The sequence below is a fragment of the Panthera pardus genome, unplaced genomic scaffold (assembly GCF_024362965.1).
Source record: "Panthera pardus isolate Hobbes unplaced genomic scaffold, ASM2436296v1 HiC_scaffold_12, whole genome shotgun sequence".
In the NCBI taxonomy this organism is placed as follows: Eukaryota; Metazoa; Chordata; class Mammalia; order Carnivora; family Felidae; genus Panthera; species Panthera pardus.
In genome coordinates, this window is record NW_026526677.1 from 101,909,834 (window position 1) to 101,928,847 (window position 19,014).

Below are 19,014 nucleotides of genomic sequence, written 5' to 3' on the forward strand. Positions count from 1 at the left end.
TAGCACTTCCAGAGCACTGAGCTGGGGGCTGGGGGTCCTTCCCTCCTTGCAGACCTGTGGCTCTTCCTTCCTTCCTTCCTTCCTTCCTTCCTTCCTTCCTTCCTTCCTTCCTTCCTTCTTCTTTCCTTCCTTCCTTCCTTCCTTCCCTTCCCTTCCCTTCCCTCCTTCCTTCCCTTCCTTCCTTCCTTCCCTTCCTTCCTTCCTTCCTTCCCTTCCTTCCTTCCTTCCTTCCTTCCTTCCTTCCCTTCCTTCCTTCCTTCCTTCCTTCCCTCCCTCCTTCTCAGCCCAGAGCCTCAGGTCTTCTGTGGCCCTTTTCCTACCTTTTATAGGTAACTATAGGACTCACCGAAGAGATTGCTCGAGAGAGCTCATAGAGAGCGGCTTGTGTTCCTGGTGGTAAGGATTTTTTTATTTTTTCCTTTGCACGAAGAGGATGGACTGAGAATAAGCCTCCAGCATTTTCCAGCGACTTTTCCACCTCCCAAGCTGAAATACATATCCCCACATCTGCAAATATTTTAGTACAGCGGCCAGACCAGAGACGCTCGAGTGTAAAAATCAAGAATGTCTTCTAAGGACACGGAATGCCTCCAAATTGTTAACAGCCATCTCCAGCTAATAACTCCCGGTACAGCCTCTTCCCCCTGCTGCCCCGAGCCAGCTGCCTCACAAACGTGTGGGCTGTCGCTACAAGGCCAGTGGTGTGAATGATTCAATGCAAACCCATCAACACTACTGGAAAAACAATTCTTGGTAAAGACTTACTGAGATGATTCAGTGAAATCAGCAGCAGTAGGGAGCAGCTGTGTGAAACCACTTCTCTGAGTTTGGTATGTGTTAACGATATAGTCTCACAAGTAAATAATCCTTTTGCTAACAGGACCACAACCTCACTTCGTTTTTGTTCCCGGGAGGTCTGAATTCAACCGGTTGACCGCGTCATAAATACGATCCTGACCTCCAGGGGGGCCTGTTCCCAGATCTTCCTCTGTTTGCAAGTGTCCTTCCCAAAGGTTAAACTTTCCCCCATAGCTCCATTGCCTTAGCGGCATCATATTCTTCAAAGGCAACAGAGGGGTTAATTGGTTTCTTCAGTAAGGAGACTTTTGCCGAAGAAAGCAATTTTAGGTTAGTTTGTGTAGTAGCCAGGGAAATGCACCGAAAGGGGTGGAACGTGTTTCTGTTGTGCAGATAACCTACATACTGCTTTAGAAATGTGTGATTTCCAGCGTGTGCTAAAATAGGAAGGGCTTGTTTGATTTATCTCCCACAATGGTATGGCATTCTCTTCTTAAGTGGCATTTCGTTCGCAAGCCAGGCACTGTAAATTTGAACTGAATATGTAAGTAAATATCCCTCAAGGAGATAGCAGGCTGGCTGGCCTCCTCGGAGACTGCACTGCTAAAAATGAAGCTTTTGGCTTTTGGAGAAGGCTCCGCACCTGAAATGCATCCGCTTCCAAAAGGGGGCATGATGTACTAGCCAGCCAAACGAGCTGAAAGTCGGTCTCGGCTATAATTATGGAGAATCACCTACAAACAGAGAAATATTTGGGTTCTGTCTCCTACGTTCGCCCCCAAGCATGTAACCTTCCATTCAATCCGTTGGAACTTTGCTTGGAACTTTCTTCTTTGGGCACATTGCCTCAGTGCACAGCAGCTTGGTGCATCATAACTTTGTAGCATCTTTGCATAGCAGGGACAAAGACAGTGACAGCATTCTATCAAGTCCTAACAAGATTGCCTGTGTGCATAATTGTTAAACTAAAGGGCTGTCGATCCACTGATGTGGAACAGGCGAGAAGCTTAAAGAATGGAGAAAACCCATAATCACAGAGGAACTTGCATCCTGATTTATTATTTATCACATCATGGTTAAAACAATTTCCTACAGTTTTGTGTATTTTTAATATTATTTTGACATTGAATTTTCACCTAATGCAAAGGCAGGTTTCAGAAACTTTTTAAACATTTATATATTCAGGTAGTTGGGGGGGAAATCCCTTTTTTATTAAGATACAGAATACATGTTTATCAAAATTCATCTCAGATTCCATTTAGAAATATAGATATCTTGGGTTTGAGAGAGCTTACCAAACTACAAAGAATGACAGATAGTATTACTGACAGAACAACGTTGTGAATGATAAAAGAACCCAGGAAATGTTTATACTCGTGTGGCTATAAATTAGCTGGTAATAAAAGAAGGAGCGAGCATCAAGTCAGTAAATAGAGAAAAGATGGCACACGGCGCATGTCTCTGCTTGCTCCTTGGGGAAGTAGCAAGCCTCTCCGTGGCCCAGTCCCGCGTGGCCGATGGGGGTGGGAGCCCACCACCCGCACCGGGGTTTCGGTGGCTGATGGGATACAGACCTAGTATTCACCGTGACCGGCTGCTTCTCTGCTCTCCTGGAGATCATCAGCGGAGGCCGTAGGCAGCGTAGAGTAGCCCAGCGAGCCCTGTGCGGAGATCCCCGCTGATTACTAGAAAAATTGAGAGTTGTAAACGTTAGTTACGATGCGAAAACGTTCCATTTTGCTGCTGCTGCGAGCGGCCTCTGTCAAAGTCACTCTGAAGAATGGCTGCCTAATGCTGGGGCATAGCTGCCTCAATGTTACTTTGATGTAAAGTACAGCGACGGATTCACGGGAACAACTGGGGCGTGCCGGTCCCTCTGCAGATCCGACTGGCTGATGCTCACGGCACGCTTGAATGTTGGCTCCCCACCTGCCAAACTCATCTCAGACTTTGAGATGTCGGGTCCCCCTGTCAGTGTGTGGAAGCTGATTGCTGGACCCCGGCCTTAGAGTTACTGGTTCAGTAGGTCTGGAGCGGGGGTTGAGAATTTGCATTGCTAACGAGTGTTCCTCCTGATGGGACACTGCAGTCAAGAGACCACGATTTGAGGACCACCGTCTTACTAGTTTATATGCTCACCGAGAATCAACTTCATGGGTCCTCAGACCGCCTCCAAGAAAATGTTCCAACTTGACACCAAGAGATTAGCCAACGAACGTATAGCTAAATGTTTTCTTTTTTTTTTTTCTTTTTTTTTTTAACTTTTATTTATTTTTGAGACAGAGAGAGACAGAGCATGAACTGGGGAGGAGCAGAGAGAGAGGGAGACACAGAATCTGAAACAGGCTCCAGGCTCTGAGCTGTCAGCACAGAGCCCGATGCAGGGCTCGAACTCACGGACCGTGAGATCGTGACCTGAGCCGAAGTCGGACGCCCAACCGACCGAGCCACCCAGGCGCCCCTAAATGTTTTCAATTAAAATGTTTACAGCATCTATTTTTTTGTTGTTGATGGTTCCCACTCTAAGTCATGTTTTTGACTGACTAAATACATCTGGAAAGGCAGGCTGCTGTAGGAGGCGTGTGTGTGCAAATGACACAGGTGGAGAATCCTTTCCCACCGCGTTACGAAGGATGAGTGCTGGGCCCTGTAAGAATACCCAAAATACATACAGAAAACCATTGTCTTGACAGAGACAGGGCTCGGGCGGCTGTGAGAAGCGATGAACATGCAGGAGTTTTAAAAAATACAACAGCAGGGATGTTCTAGCCAAGGTGCCCGGATTTGGCATGACCCACTTTATACCTAAGACACCAGAAGCCCGGGAAGATTGAGAGCCAGGCACTGTTCCGGGCCCTAGAAAAGAAACCATGAACAAAATACGCAGGTTCCTCCCCTCATTGAGGTTAAACTCATTTTTCTTATGAGGAAACAGTCACTTTCAGTATCGGTGTTGAACTTTTAAAAACAGGAGGATGTGTGGCTTCCTTGGTTTTAATGGGTGAACACTGGTAGAAGCATACTCAGGAAGGGGGTGGGGAGTGGAGTGTGGCCGGCGGCATTATGCCGTGTTTCAAGTGCAAACACGGTCGAATGAATGCCTGAAGTTTTCCTTAATGCTGACTGACTTTTCATTACTAACATAATGATTTGCATGCATGCGTTTCCTTCCAAAGAGATGAAAAAATATGACCACTCACATACCCCCATGGTGTTTCGCTTTGGTGACTGCGAACACCCTACTTCCAGCTCATCCTCGCTTTTAGGTGTGGAAACAGTGAGAGGGCCTCATCGTCATTATCAGATACCAGCCGGTGTTTATCAAGTCAGACCCAAGGCACATGTGTCCTTTTGTTTTTTGCTTTTCTTTTTGTTTTTGTTTTTGTTTTTTTTTTTTTGCTTTTTTTAAATGTTTGTTTATTTTTGAGAGAGACAACAGAGACAGAGTGTGAGAAGGGGAGGGGCAGAGAGAGAGAGAGGGAGACACAGAATCCAAAGCAGGCTCCGGGCTCTGAGCTGTCAGTACAGAGCCTGATGCGGAGCTCGAACCTGTGAACCGTGAGATCATAACCTCAGCCGAAGTCGGATGCTTAACAGACTGAGCCACCCAGGAGCCCCTCGTTACTCTTTTTAAAAATATGTCCAGATCCTACCATTTTCTTCACTTACTACTCTGATTCAAACTATCATCTTGCATGTAGACCAATATTTTACCTTTCTAATTGCTGTAGTATCCTCACAGCAGAAGAAAAGCCCAAATTATGCCATGTTTCTTGCTTGAAACTTGTATTCCTTCTCATATTCAGGGGAAAGTCAAGCTATAGTGTGTTCTACAAGATCTTACATAATCCCGAATCTTCCTGTATCTCTGACTTCCTCTCCTACCACTCTTCCGCCTTGCTCACTCTTATCTAGTCATTCTTTTTTTTTTTTTCTTTTTGAAAACAACAATCTTATTTCCACTTGCAGGCTTTTGGTGCTTACTCTTTCTTCTACTTGGAATTCTTGCCTAGATCAATGACTGCTTTCGCATCGTTTAAAAAAAATTTTTTTTAACCTTTATTTATCATTGAGAGACAGAGAGCCAGAGCACGAGTGTGGGAGGGGCAGAGAGAGGAGGAGACACAGAATCCAAAGCAGGCTCCAGGCTCTGAGCTGTCAGCACGGAGCCTCATGCAGGGCTCGAACCCATGAACTGTGAGATCATGACGTGAGCCGAAGTCAGACGCTTAACTGACTGACCCACCCAGGCGCCCCGTTTTGTTTAACCTTCATGTCAGTCTTCTGCAATGGGTTTTAATATTTCTACTTTTGTTGATGGCAAAGTGGAGGCTTAGGTTACATAATGTACTCAAGGTCACAGAGCTCGTACAAGTGGCAACAGGATTTGAGCCTCAGTCCTCCTGACCCTGCCATCATTACCATTGATATACTTCCTTGTGTTCCTGGAAAAACTAGGTCTCTCACCGGCATTTTGCACTGAGTGTGTTCCGTGGTCTTGAGGTCTACCTGTCCTTGGTCACTACGGTACATGACCGATGGCAATGACTGTTCTAGAACTGAAGGTGCCATCTATTAGCTCATAGAAGGGAGCCATTTTTGAATGTTTGTTTTTTCTAATTGTGTGTGTTAAGTAAAGTGATTGGACAAACAGTCCTCTCCCGCCTGCTAATCTGCTATAAATCAACCTTCAGATGTTAATAAAACAAGTCAAGACTGACAAAGGAAGTTCCATTTGTATTTTAAACTCCCAATTCATCAGGGTCTCCTCCTTTAGATCTTCTGTGAGAGTGTCCTTGGTCTTAATGTAGCTGGAAGATAAAACACAGATAAAAGAGCCATTGTCTCAGAAGAGCATCAATAAAAAATGAATGTTGATCCTAATTGAGTAGTATTTAAACATACGGGGTGGAGGCAGCGGTCTGCAGGGAGCATCTAAGTCTGTTAGAATTTGACTCTGTATCTCATCTTGCCCCTCTTGGTACTGTGCCCTCACCACCCAGCTGCCTTAGGAGAATGTAAACTGTCACGCTGGGATTGGAAAAGAGATGTATAGACACAGACTACAGCAGATCCCCAGATCTTCTGCTGTTCTTGTCCTTGCTTTGAAACAATGGACTTTCTCCCTCTTTATCTTTTTCTAAAATCTGTTTCTAAAATGTCATTCCATTGGCTCATTTTCTCTTCTGTCCTTTTCCTGGCTTGGCTGTTTCCATTGGTTCCTGATAACTTCGTTTTAAGTTCCCCCTAACTGTCATGCTGGGGATAACAGAGTGAGCGCCCAGTGGCCAAAGGTGAGGCATTTGGAACACTAATATTAATAACACTAGTATTGGATTGTAAAGTGAAGAATAAAATAAACATCCATTTGAGTCCGTACTAATCTAAATAAATGGCGGAGGAAATAGGAGAGAAGGGAAAACTCTACACAGAAGAACTTCAATGAAAGGAGCGAGAGAAGCAAAAAATTGCCACTTGAACACCTCAGTAGTAATTACTGCAGCAGGATCCACCAGTGAATGCTAAAGCGAAGGAGTGAAAGTTTAAGGAGAAAAATAGGATGGTCACATGGCCTCAAAGTATCTTCCCCCAAATATTTATTCATTGCTCTGCTGGTCTTAACATGCACGTGTGTTCACCAATTCTTTGATGCCTCTCCCTCTGGGAGGTGCAGCTGAATGCCCCTCTTTCCCGTGAGTGTGGGCTGGACCTGAGTGACTCTGATCCTACCAAATGGAAGGCAAAAAGTAGTCATTTCCCGCTGGAGAAGCCCGGCCTGCATCACCTTTGCCACGGGCACAGGTTTACATCACGTACCTCTGTATCCCCCGGTACTGATGGGAGGAGGAGGGCCCATCACCTCTGCCGTATTCTTCCCTAAAGCCATGATCTCAGCCCCTCAGGAGAAAACATGAAACCCGACCGGAGGGACATTCTACTGGACCTTCTGACCAGTGCTTCCTGAGACTGTCCAGCAGATGCAGTAGTATATCAGTAGTATCATACAATGTTAATTTCTTAGCTCTGATAAGTAAGGTGTTAACATTAGGGGAAGTGTATGAGAACTCACTGTACTATTGTTGACACTTTTCTAGAAGTCTTAAAGCATGTCAAAACGTTACTTAAAACAAACAAACAAACAAACAAACATCTCAAGAGCACAGGGAAGCTTGAGGTAATGAAGTTGTAAGGTGAATTCTCTTATTATTCATTCACTCCACAAATATTTGTTGCCAGATGCCAGATGTGGGGAATGCGGAGGAGATAGTGGCAAAAGAGAGAAGTGGGTGCCCTTCCTTTGCATAGCTTGGTACAGTGCCTGATTCCGAGGAAATAGTTGCTGATCACCGCTTCTCTTAGTGGCACAGCTTCGTGGGGCACGTGGCAGTTGGCACGAGTGTGGAAATGAGCCGAGTGGGGTGCTAGGGAAGCACATGGGGCTGGCACATAACCCAGTCGTGAGACACCGTGAAGGTTCCCTGATGGCCCTTCGTAATAGGGGTACACCCGTCGTTTAATCCTTCATTACAAGTGTGTTCAGTGTTTTCTATAGGAATCACATACCCGTGACTTAAATTTTGAAGTTGATTTCATTCTTTTAGATTCTGAATGCCTTAAAAGTAAGAATAAAAATCATTTGTTTTATGTGCCTCAGATCCTAAGGGATGCCACAGAGTTTGTTAGGGGGTCAAAGGATCTTCAGATTCCTTTAGGTTGGAGTCATTATCTTGAGTTACGTTTAGCAACAAAAAATACGTAGCACGGAGTAGATAGATGGCTGGTTCTTTAAACTGAATAGTAAAAACATAGAAGTACATGAAATTTTTGATGTTATGAAGATGTGCTCAAAATACGCTGAAATCAGAACCAATATTTATGCAGAAGGATTTTCATTGAAACATTTTTTTAAATCGTAAAACTTAGACATGTCACTTCATATATATTCAGATTGTTTCTAAACGACTTTTCTGGGCTGCATCTATGATGTACTCTAACACAGTAATTAAGAATTTTAGACACACACATTCCATATAGAGCGAGAAAAAGGAACACACTAAAATATCAGTGATAATTATCTCAGAGTTATGGGATTTTCTTACTTATACTTTTTTGTTTTACTTTTACTTCCATCAGAATGTATGATTTAATAATTAGCATGAAAGTTAAAATTTGAGAAGGGTATTAATTCTTAAAATCGCTGGTGTAGAGGTCCCAGGACTCCTAATGCAGTCATTGAATAACAAATGCTTTCAGTAAAATGAGAATCCTTCCAGAGCTCAGGAAAGCTAGGCAAAGGCAAAAATCATCACTTCGTAATAGCTTCATTTTTGTGCACTCTTTCTTAGTTTGCTTTTAAGTAACATATTCGGTGGTTTTTATGAAGGAAAAACCTCGTGCCCACGATAGGTACGACCTCGGGACCCTGGGCCCACCTGGTGGGTGCTCTCTCGCAGCTTACACATCCCTCTAAGTGCTGGAAACTACCTGGCCTGGGTAGCAAGTGGATGAATTGTACGTTGCCAATTCCTACAAGATACCGATAATGTCAATAAAAGCATTTGGCAATCTTTTTCTTAAAATTGATTTCAACGTGGGGAACGAGCAAGGCCATCTGTCAGTGTCAGCCATCCTCATGTGGCCATTTGACCCGCTGTCAGCAACCGTAGCCATCGTCACCCTGAAAAGGAAGGTCTGACCTAGGCCACCCAGGGGCCACGAGGCGCAAAGATGGAGACCCTCTGGCCTCATTGGCAGCTTCCTGATACGGCACACTCAGGCTACAAACCAGGGAAGGGCAGAGTTGTTAGAGTGCTAAGCCCTGTTCGCCCAGGCTTCTTCTGTGCACGTGGGTCATTAGAGGCTGTGCTAAGACCAAGCCAGAGAAGTCAGTCCAGGCACTTTCAAAGAAGAGGGTAAAGACGAGCTGTCATCCTGAGGATGGGCCAGACTGATGGAGAAGCAAGTTAATTGACTAAGGTGCCAGAGCTTGAGGTAGGACTGAGCGAATGGGAGTCTGGAACCAAGGTGAAATGAGAGGGAAGGCATCGAGCCAGGAGTGGGAGAGGGAGGTAACTGCGCAGAAGAGCAGCGGGGCCCTTTGCATGGCAAAATCCCTGCCTGGAGTCCTTTGAGGAAACACTCCTTTCCTCCACTTGGGCTGTACTCTGTCTTAAAGGGGCAGGCCTCTAACAGGTCGGCGGGGGGGGGGGGGGGGGGGGGGGGGAAGGGAGGGAGGAGGGGGGGCCTTAGGCCTGTTTTCTTCTGATAAAGCACCTCTTCCCTTGGGAGGAAAAGAAAATCAGACAGTTGTCTTGCATGTTCTTAAAGATTAAAAAGTAAAATAAAACCAAAACAGATTTCTAGGGCATCTGTAACTATCATGTGGTTTTCTTATGTAGAGAGCTATAAGCATCTAAAAAATACAAAAGATCTGGGGTGCCTGGGTGGCTCCGTCAGTTGAGCTCGGGGCACGATCTCGAGGTTTGTGGGTTCGAGCCCCGCGTTGGGCTCTGTGCTGATAGTGCAGAGGCTGCACTGGATTCTGTGTCCCTCTCTCTCTGCCCCTCCCCAACTGTCTCTCAAAGATAAATAAAATGATTTAAGAAATAAAAAAAGATGTGCCTTTTATCTTCATTTTCCCCCAAGCTGGGACCTTGCCTATTGAAAGATGGATGGAGGCAACAAGAAAGTATAAGGGAACCTACGATACCTCCTTGGATTCATTGAGCCCTTGCCTCCAGAGAGCTCAGATATCTCACTGATCTTGGCGACATGTGTAACAAAAGTAGAGTTGTGGCCCCTGGGCCTCGTGTCCCAGTGTCCGTGACGAGCCAGGCTAAAACCAGGGCTGGTTTTGGACCCAGGGCCTGGTTCTGAGCACCGCCATGTTCTATGACCCAAATCTTAAACAGAGAGTTGAGATCCAAAGCCAGCTTGGGGAGAGGCTATAGGGCAACGAAGCTGGTGACACAGTGCACCTCCGAGTTGTCTCTTTGACCTGTTCACAGGCCTTTCATTGAACCTTGTTTACCATGCTTTTCTTGTGGTTTGTGACAGATAAGAACCGTATTGATCCCTAGCATCTGCTGGCAGTAACCTTTGAAAGGGCAGGCAATACATCACCACAGAATTGTATCTATCAATATCGGAGTAATAGAAAGACAGGCATGACGTGTAATCACAACACTGCTGGCAGATCACAGATCGGAGGCGATACAGCACTAGGAATGGGCAGCAGAAAGGGGACACGGGTTAACGTTCGGATAAAGTCGGGGGGCTGACACGTAGATGGCAAGGACAGGATGTGGCCACGAGGAAAGTTCTCATGGGAATGGTCATCCCCCTAGAGACCTGGAGAAGTTCAGTATTTTGTCCACATCTATACAGCGAGCAAGCGGTGTAGCACCTCTCTCTGAGCCTCAGTTTCCTCATCTGTGAAAGGGCCCTGGGGGAAGGATTCAGCGAGATTATGTGTGCCAGTCCTCAGAGTGTGGTCCCTGGATCAGCAGCATCAGGGGCACCTGTGAACTTGAAAGAAATGCAAATTCTCGGGCCCTACCCCAGCCCTGCCAAATTAGAAACCCTGGGGGCGTGGGGGAGGGCAGCAAGTGAGCCCTCTGGGTAATTCTGATGCATTCCAAAAAAAGTTGAGCGGATGTGTGCAAAACAACCACCACAGTGGGGTGCCTGGGTGGCTCAGTCAGTTGAGCGTCTGACTTCCGCTCAGGTCATGATCTAGCGGTTTGTGGGTTTGAGCCTCACGTCGGGCTCTGTGCTGACAGCTCAGAGCCTGGAGCCTGCTTCAGATTCTGTGTCTCTCTCTGTCCCTCCTCCACTCACATTCTCTCTCTCTCTCTCTCTCTCTCTCTCTGAAAATAAAGGAATAAAATACTAAAATAATAAAAACCTTTCCTTTAAAAACACAAAACCAAAAAACTACCACCACAGTGCCTGGCACAGAGCTAGGGTTCAAAGCAGCAGCATTTCATTGGTGCTTTTATTATTTGTATTATTCAGTCGTACCATGTATACGAACCATTCTGTTTATGAACTCTACGACCCTCGTCGTTTTTTTAATCATTATTATTCATAGGGAAATTAGTGGTAAAAAGAAACAGTTTTTTGACCGATAAACATTTGTTACCTGTAACTGATGTCCTAGAACAGGATATAGAATTCCCGCAGTCCTGATTTATAAGGCAAGAGGACACCAGCATTCTAAAGGTTAATGTTCTCATATGTGCTTTGGACATATTAGTGCTTTTGACATGTCGGGAAGCTTCCAGCCTGGACAGTGAATAGTGCTACAATTTAATAACATAAATGGAGTCTGTCTGATTCTGTAAAGAAACGGCCTTCCTTGGGGCCCAGAATATATAGTCCCTTCTGCAGTTACACTCACAGTATTTTTAATCATTTCATGTTTTTATTATATCCCAAGTACAAGGTGCTACAAAGCGTCCCTGGTGCTGGCAGTCACTCAAAAATTGACAAATCTAAAAAGTGAATAGAACAGCAAGTAGCCCATTAGGGGTTTTCTTTTTTTCTTTTTCTTTATTTTAAAAAAAAAAAAAACTTTTTTAAAAAGAAAAACTACCTTATAATGTTGAGAGGGTTGATTTTGGCATCTTATCCATGAAAAGTAGTCGTAATAAAGTTGCCCGATTGTTGGTCTTTTCTCTGCAGAAATTATGGCCGCGCACAACTGTGGGGGTTTAACTGTGTTTCCATGAAGTACGTAATTCACACTCTAAATGTGACAAGCATGACTGCCCATAAACCTAACGACTTTTTTAAGAGCCCAAAATTCAGAACATTATTCTCTCTGAAACTGCACTTTAGTAACCCAGCAGAAAACCGTTCAGAGATCTGCTTCCACTGCAGTAAAGGCATCTGGGCGCGCCAGTGGTAAAAATGCCGAAAGCCTTCAGACGAGAACAAATCTGTCGGAGGAATGAAGTGCCAGCCAGTTGCGATTGCCCTAGGTTAAGAAATAGAAAGGACAGAAGCTATAAGACGTGGCAAGGACCATTGTGCTGCCCCACCCTCCTTCCCCCCAGCCAAAAAAAAAAAAAAAAAATTATAAAGGCTTATTTGGAAACCTACACACGGGTTGAAATTCTGGGTACGTAAAGCCTCAGAACGTTAGGAAGCAACTCCCCCAAGCTTTTCAAGGTGAGTGTTCTGAGCTAAGGATGCCATCAGCCTGGTCCGGGTGGCAGGGCGCATTCCGGGCTGATGCGTGGATGTTCATTAAGAGGCCACGGGGAAGTGACACTTGCTTACCTCTTCTTCCCCTGAGCGTTCTACGAGGCTCTTTCTGCGCCTGCTTCTTTTCCGCCTCCAGCTTAAGGCTCTTACTGTTTCTCTTAAGCTTCTGTTTATGTCATTACCTGTATTTTTGCAGCAAATTTGATCTACAGACGCAGAGTGAAGAGGCCCGCCGTAATGGGTAGGAAGGAGAGCTTTTTTCTCCCCTCCCTTCCAATCACGTAGTTGGATTTCATCACTTTTGTCGCAACCTCAGCAGCCTCTTTGCGGTTTTCATTGTGGACCACTTGCTTTATTTCCCTATTTGTTGTTTTGTCACCACCGGCTCAACACGCACTGGCACAGAACATACAGTAACAGTAAAACCGGAGAAGTGAAAATGAAGCAGGTCCCGCGTGTGAACTGACAGACCCACTAGGTGGGAGCTTGCCGGCTACAACATTTTTTGCAGCGGAATGCACGATAATGTGTTGGCTTTGGTTGCAGTTGGGTAGCTGTTGTGGGAGAGGATTTTTCGTTTGTGTAACGGTTCCTCTGTGAAACTCGAGGAAGAATACTAGATTCTAGTTCCCGTTGACTTTGAGAATGATCTGCATCAGTTTATCTTCGCATCAGTTTATCTTCGCCCGAACTTGAATGTTTCAAAATCTGTTTTTAAATATGAAGTTGCTGAGGAGCCCCTGGGTGGCTCAGTCGGTTGAGCATCTGACTTCAGCTCAGGTTGTGATCTCGCAGTTCATGAGTTCGAGCCCCGCATTGGGCTCTATGCTGATGGCTCACAGCCTGGAGCCTGCTTCGGATTCTGTGTCTCCCTCCCTCTCTGCCCCTCCCATGCTCATGCTCTGTCTCCCTCTGTCTCAAAAATAAATGAACATTAAAAAAAAAAGTTGCTGAAGCCACATTTGTCCCTGGAGAATCACTTGGTAGTGGTTCATGACCTTCTTTATCCCATGACTCACTGATGCACCAGTTTCCTTGAAACAGGTTGTTAGAGGAACGCACCCTGTTCTAAGGTCTTCCTTGGGTAAGCCAGCAGTCTCCTGTTTGTGCACACGGTGTCAGGGAGCAATTAGAATTACTGGGCTCTACACCCGAGCTCCTCAGACCCTGCGTATGAGTGACCGGAGTCTGTTGTTAAAATGCAGATTCTGACCCAGGAGGTCCGATATGACTTTGAGATTATTTTAATAACATCCCTGGGATTTTCAAAACTGTTGCTGTTCCCACGCTGAATAGCGGGGCTCGAATGGGGGTGGGAGTGTGGGACACAGGTTCCCTGATTATGTTTCTGGTACCGGTGAGCGCTACCAAAACCCATCTCAGCAGCAAATAGCAGAAGTCATGAGAATGTGTGTGCACTTGCCTTCTAACTCCTTTATAAAGTTAGCTCGCTGCTGGTCTTTCCTGAACATGCACTGGGGTTCCGTTGAGGTGACAAAGGAACAGTCGTTCCCCTCTGCAGAATGGAAAACCTGCTGATGCGAAAGCCCATGTGCCTCGCTCACCTCGAACATTCTCATCTCCTTGCTCTTTCTCCTCCACCCTGGGCTCTGCTGTCCTCTCCCGTACTTCCTGACCGGCTCTTATCAGCTGTGAGCACTCTGGCAGGAGTCTCTTAACTGATCTTGGCTCAGGCCCTTTCCCTACCTGCAGTCTTCCCTCCCTCTCCTCCTAGACATTATCTTTCAAAACGCAGGTGTGATCATATCACCTCCTGGATTAAAATTGCTTACTAGCCCCCTATTAATTACAAGATAAAGTGCAAATTCCCTGGCCTGGCATACCATGCCCTTCAATACCTGGACCTAATGACCTTTCCAGAAAGCGTCCCTTCCTCTCACTTTTCAGAGCGCGCTACACTCTTCCCTTTCTTCTAAACATGTCATGATCCTTCTTTGAAATGTCTCCTCTTGCCCACTCTAGGACGCGTACCCCCACCCCGAAGGAGTCATCGCGCCTCGGCCTCCTCCAGGCTCCCAGAGCACGTTAGAATACCACTTCGTGTTGTCATTGTGCGTACATGTGTCTGTCTCCCTCAACATCGGGAACTTCTTGAAGCCGGGTTCTTTCTCCGTCGAGCACTAGAGACACAATACTATGCCCCAAGTCTTTCCAAGAGCCTTGTGAAAATGTTTGAGCCGTGCCAAAGAGAACTGTTGGCTTCAGAACGAAATATGCGGTTGGAGTTATCATTCCAAAAGCATAATGACAGAAATCCCTTGCAATTTTTTATTCAAAACTATACTTAAGGTGGGGCATGGTACACCTTAATATATTTTTATTTCTCTCCTAAAATGAGAGTGTCTGGGACCTGTGAAGGTCTTAAAACAGCCCTTCACTTAGGAGCTTCATTCAAAAGCTTGCACCAAACGATCGCTGTGTAAGCCGACACTGTGTGATGCTTTGGAAATACAAAGGTGAAGAAGGAACCTAGGCTGGGGGGCACACGACCCGTGTGCCAAGTCTCCTGCAGCACAAATAGGTTTCTGGTCTCATCTGGTTCTCAGAATAACCTAGTGAGAGAGATACTTGTATGCCTGTACTACATGTGAGAAACCTGAGGTTTAGAGGGCTAAAGGAGCCTCTCCAGAGTCTGGCACCAACATTTGAACCCAGATCAGCATCAAAAGAAGGAGACAGCCCACAGAGTCTCAGTGTAGTGAGTGCGGAGACCAGGGCAAGTACAAGGCACCATGAGCCAGAAGCCTAGAAACCTGGGGAGACATCGGGGTTCCACAGAGAAAGCTAATGACTTTGAGCTGGATCCTGCAGGACGGGTAGGGATTCCTCCACGGTCAGCTTCCCTGCTTTTATAAATAGAATAGTAATGGGTACTTTGGATCAAGTAATGATAATATAAGAAATTAATGTCAATACCTAGTGTCAGTCCCCAATTTCTTTATTGATTTGCTTCTTACATCCAAAGGTCTGTTTTCCCCTAAGAACGTCTGTTAGTGTCAAAGTGTAATTGTCAAACTAAACCAAATATTATTTTGTCTATGCACTTTTCTTTCCTCCAGTGTCACACGAAGGGGGAAAAATCACACCCCCTCACGCTTAGTAGCACAGCACTTAGTTGAAGGTTAGGTTTCTAAAGACCTCGGATACCCTGGACACACCCAGGAACTCATTAATAAGCAGGAAAGATCTCAACGCCAGTAGCTTTCGCAAAGCTCTTACACTTAATGATAAAGGAAAGAATCGTCTGCGAGAAGTGACAGCCAGCACTGGAGGGAAGTGACAGAGGACACACACACAGGCCTCACTGGCTGAGATTATTCAGAGAAGGGCCTGGTAATCCTACACATTCCGTTAACTCCTGGGGTCTTCCCTGGATAGAAGCACAGGACAAGAAAGTGGGGAGGTCAACAAGCTCTGTGGAAATTGCTTTTGTTCCATTTTGTTTGTTTTGAATATTTTTATGCTTATTTTTGAGAGAGAGAGAGAGAGAGAGAGAGCACGCAGGGGAGGGACAGGGAGAGAGAATCCCAGGCAGGCCCCAGTCTGTTAGCGCGAAGCCTGACGCAGGGCTCACACCCACAAACCAGGAGATCATGCCCTGAGCCAAAGTCGGATGTTCAGCCGACAGAGTCACCCAGGCGCCCCTCATTTCACTTTAATTGTGGCATTTAGAGATCCAGTGCTACAGGAGGGTCACTTCTGTGCAATGTTCTAATCCCTCAGGATGCCAGCCAGGTTTTCCACTGAGGATGCTGTGTAACCTGACACGGGTGACCCTTCACATCCTGAGGACACAGGATTGTCCTCAGAACTACGCGTGTTCCTACAGTTAAATGGGGGAAACCCAAATACAAGTCATGTGTTTAATGCTGTAAACTGAACCTAATTTCAGATATCCAGCCCTCTGCCTGCACGTGCTGTCTGCCTTATACTTTTCTTGGGACAGCTTTAGTTTGCCCTTTAACGTAAGTGATGAAGATGTTTTTAATTTGCTCTGTGTTTTTTTTTTTTTTAAGTTAGCCTTGAAATGAAAAGAATAATCGCGAGAGCTCTGACATGGGAAAAATTGCAGCGAATTCTGGACAATTGTCAGAATTGTTGGAAGGTCCTGGATATATAGACAGAGGCCTCATGGAGTTAGTGATGATGCTAATGAAGAAGTTGGTGGAGAAGATTCTGTCACTTACTTAGCATTTTTTGGAGCTTACAAAAAAAATACCGTGACATGCGTTTCCTCCCTCGATTCTTCCAACAACCCCGGAGAAAGATACTGTTTACCCTTTCTAAATCTAAAAACAGATTTAGACTTTCAGAGTTGCTCCCAGTTGTCCCGCCAGTAGGCTTCAAACCACAGCACAAACTCCTGTTCTCCAAGTCCTGATGGTCTCATTTCTCCTCCAGTACCCACTTACGAGGCAAAGACCAGGCACGTGTCCTTGTCACTTGTCTCTAATTTTAGCGATTAACCAGCAACCCACACTCAGATGATACTCATCAAGTCATTTTTTATGATGGCACCAATGTAGATGGTTACAGTGCGTATCTGACTGACACAGGCTTTGCGGGGTGGGGGGGAGGAGGGTCTCAACAGTCACGAAAAGTAGAATCTGGAATTCCTTTGGCCGCTCTCCATATGCAGTCCGTTCTTCAGACCCTGACATCACAGGAGCTTTCTCACTCGCATGCCCCCTCCAGACTCAGCTGCGACCAGCAACCCAAAGCCCAGAGGTGAAAAACACCACCACTTGCTTTATGACTGACAGAGGATACAGGGAATAACTTACCAATAAGGGCCTTAGTCACGGACCCCGATTTTCCAGCTAAGAAACTGTCAGTTCATATAATAGTCCGAAGCTACTTGGCTTCCTGGTAGGAGATGTGAGTAAGTTGAATGTCGCAGCATTATTCAGCACGATGATTATCATGGGTTTACAGCTGTTTCTTGCACAAACCATATTACACACACTCGGCGTACTCTCTAGAATGAGAATATGAAACCTCCATCCCCTCCCATCTCCTCGTTTTCTGTTTCTGTAGTAATGTCAGTTGAAGCTGACATTCACTCTAAGTCCATATCTGATGTGTTCCAACTGATATCCTCACTCGCTTGTCCTGTCGGCTCTAAGCTTTGAATTTGGAAGATTTTCAATGGCTCTTGTTGGCAGGGAAAATGAACGAGGAGATGTAGAGAGAGGCTTGCTGTTGCAGCCAAATTTCAGTCACGTAGATTGTCAATACTAATGAACACCCTCGAAGCAGATACTGTAAATGCTTGAAGGTGCAGTTGAGCTGTCTTTGAATTCGGACCCTTTGGCGGAGCAGGCATCTTTCCGCTAAATACCGAAGGGCCAGTGTTTAGGCTGTGGGTATAGAGCACGTAGAGCTCATTTTATGAGTGTTGCGATATTAGAACGCACTGATTGCTGCTAAGCTTCCCTTATGTGCTTAGAGTATTACTTTAGTTTTATTCCTAAATCACAGAAATGAGATACAGTAGATTCTTCCAGTAGTTCCCCTCTGTTCTTTTGGCATCATAAAGCCTCATTAATATCGTGTAATTGTTAATAGCACCAGATCTAGAGTTAAATAGGCACGGGTTCGGATATCGGTTCCAACCACTCAATTAACCTCCCGAAATCTGTTTCCTCGTCTGTATAATGGGGAGGATGCTAAAATAAAATGAACCCCATATCGATTATTGTGAGGGATAAATGAGAAAATGTAAAGAAGCATAGCGCCTGGCACATAGAAAACATTTAAAAAATATATTAGCTATTGTTACCAGGCCGATGATTAAAATAATACCCCCTCAGGAAATAGTGGGAGCTTTCAGGATATTAAAAATTTTTTTAAATAATAATGAACACTGTGGAAAAGAAATAATTTGTTTCTCTTGCCTCTAGACTTGGAGGAAAGCCGTCACTTCCCTCTTCTTCCCTGTGTATAATAATTATTGTTACATGTTATAGCCTTGTGATTTTAAATATCTTATACTTATTGTTAGTCTTCTGACGTCCTGGAGGCAAATGTGAAGAAAAAAAGAAGAATCCGCTTTTAGTGAGTTCAAGCAAAAAATGACCCAAGTTTAATCATGGTACCTCTTATCAAAGGGAAAATGATATTAAATTAGGTGCTTAAAATCAGAGCATAAAAAATAAGCGAAGTACGTGGGCCCTCTTCATTGAGACTTGAGGTTGGAGTCCTAAGGAAATTCAATTTAAAGTACTTTACAGAGGAGCAGTTAGTAACCACAACTGTCACAGACAGGCTGCATCTCTAATCAGCTTGTGACTTAGGGGCATTGACAAATATCACTTACGTAAAAGTAACCACAGTAGAGTAGGCCATCCACAGAGCCTTGAAATCCTAGATTTTTCGTTTGGTTAGAAAAAGAGGCAACATCGTATTTCCTTGCAGGGTGAGAGCTCACTGGAGGCCGTTGCAGCGTATGTTACAAATGGTTGGGCTGTTAATAGGTCTTCTGGGGTAAGAGAGAAGTCCAAGTTGCCTTGAGTCTTTTTAGGAATAATAGAACCTAATGTTTACATCTTCCTTTGTGGGTTTCCAAAAATTTCAGTATGTATTTTGAGTTTTAATCATGTAAATCTTCACCTTTCGTTATGAGTAGCATGTGGTTTGGGAAAGGCAGATAGCTCTGTAGGTGAATTAAGATTGTCGATTCCCGTCATCCCAGGCCTGAGCTGGTGTGGACACAAGACCACCCTGCTGGAGGGTGTGAGAGCCTGCGTTTTGTCAGCTACCAGCTTCTGTCTCCAGGATCCCTCCCTGGTGGGATATGATTTTCTTCCCCAATAGCCCATGCGCACAGACAGCAGAATTTCACACGCCCAGCTCTCCCTCTACAAAGTCGTCATTTGATCTATCCCAGGGAATAGAATATCATATTATCAGTTCATTAGCAGAGCGGTTGAGGCACAAGATCAACAGTTGGCCTTCACATTTTGTCTAAGAGAAATAATCTGT

General features: G+C 45.2%; 1 protein-coding gene and 1 long non-coding RNA gene across 7 annotated transcripts in view; one reads left to right on the forward strand and one right to left on the reverse strand.

The window, feature by feature from the left end:
- The window catches only part of CADM1 (cell adhesion molecule 1), a 329,542-nt gene that overhangs the window by 233,521 nt on the left and 77,007 nt on the right, over positions 1 to 19,014 (forward strand). The window lies entirely within an intron of this gene.
- Positions 1,830 to 5,338, reverse strand: LOC109278615 (uncharacterized). The gene is made up of 2 exons (XR_002085762.2): positions 5,266 to 5,338; positions 1,830 to 2,483 (listed from the first exon to the last, which is right to left on the reverse strand). It is a non-coding gene; the product is annotated as an uncharacterized LOC109278615 (long non-coding RNA).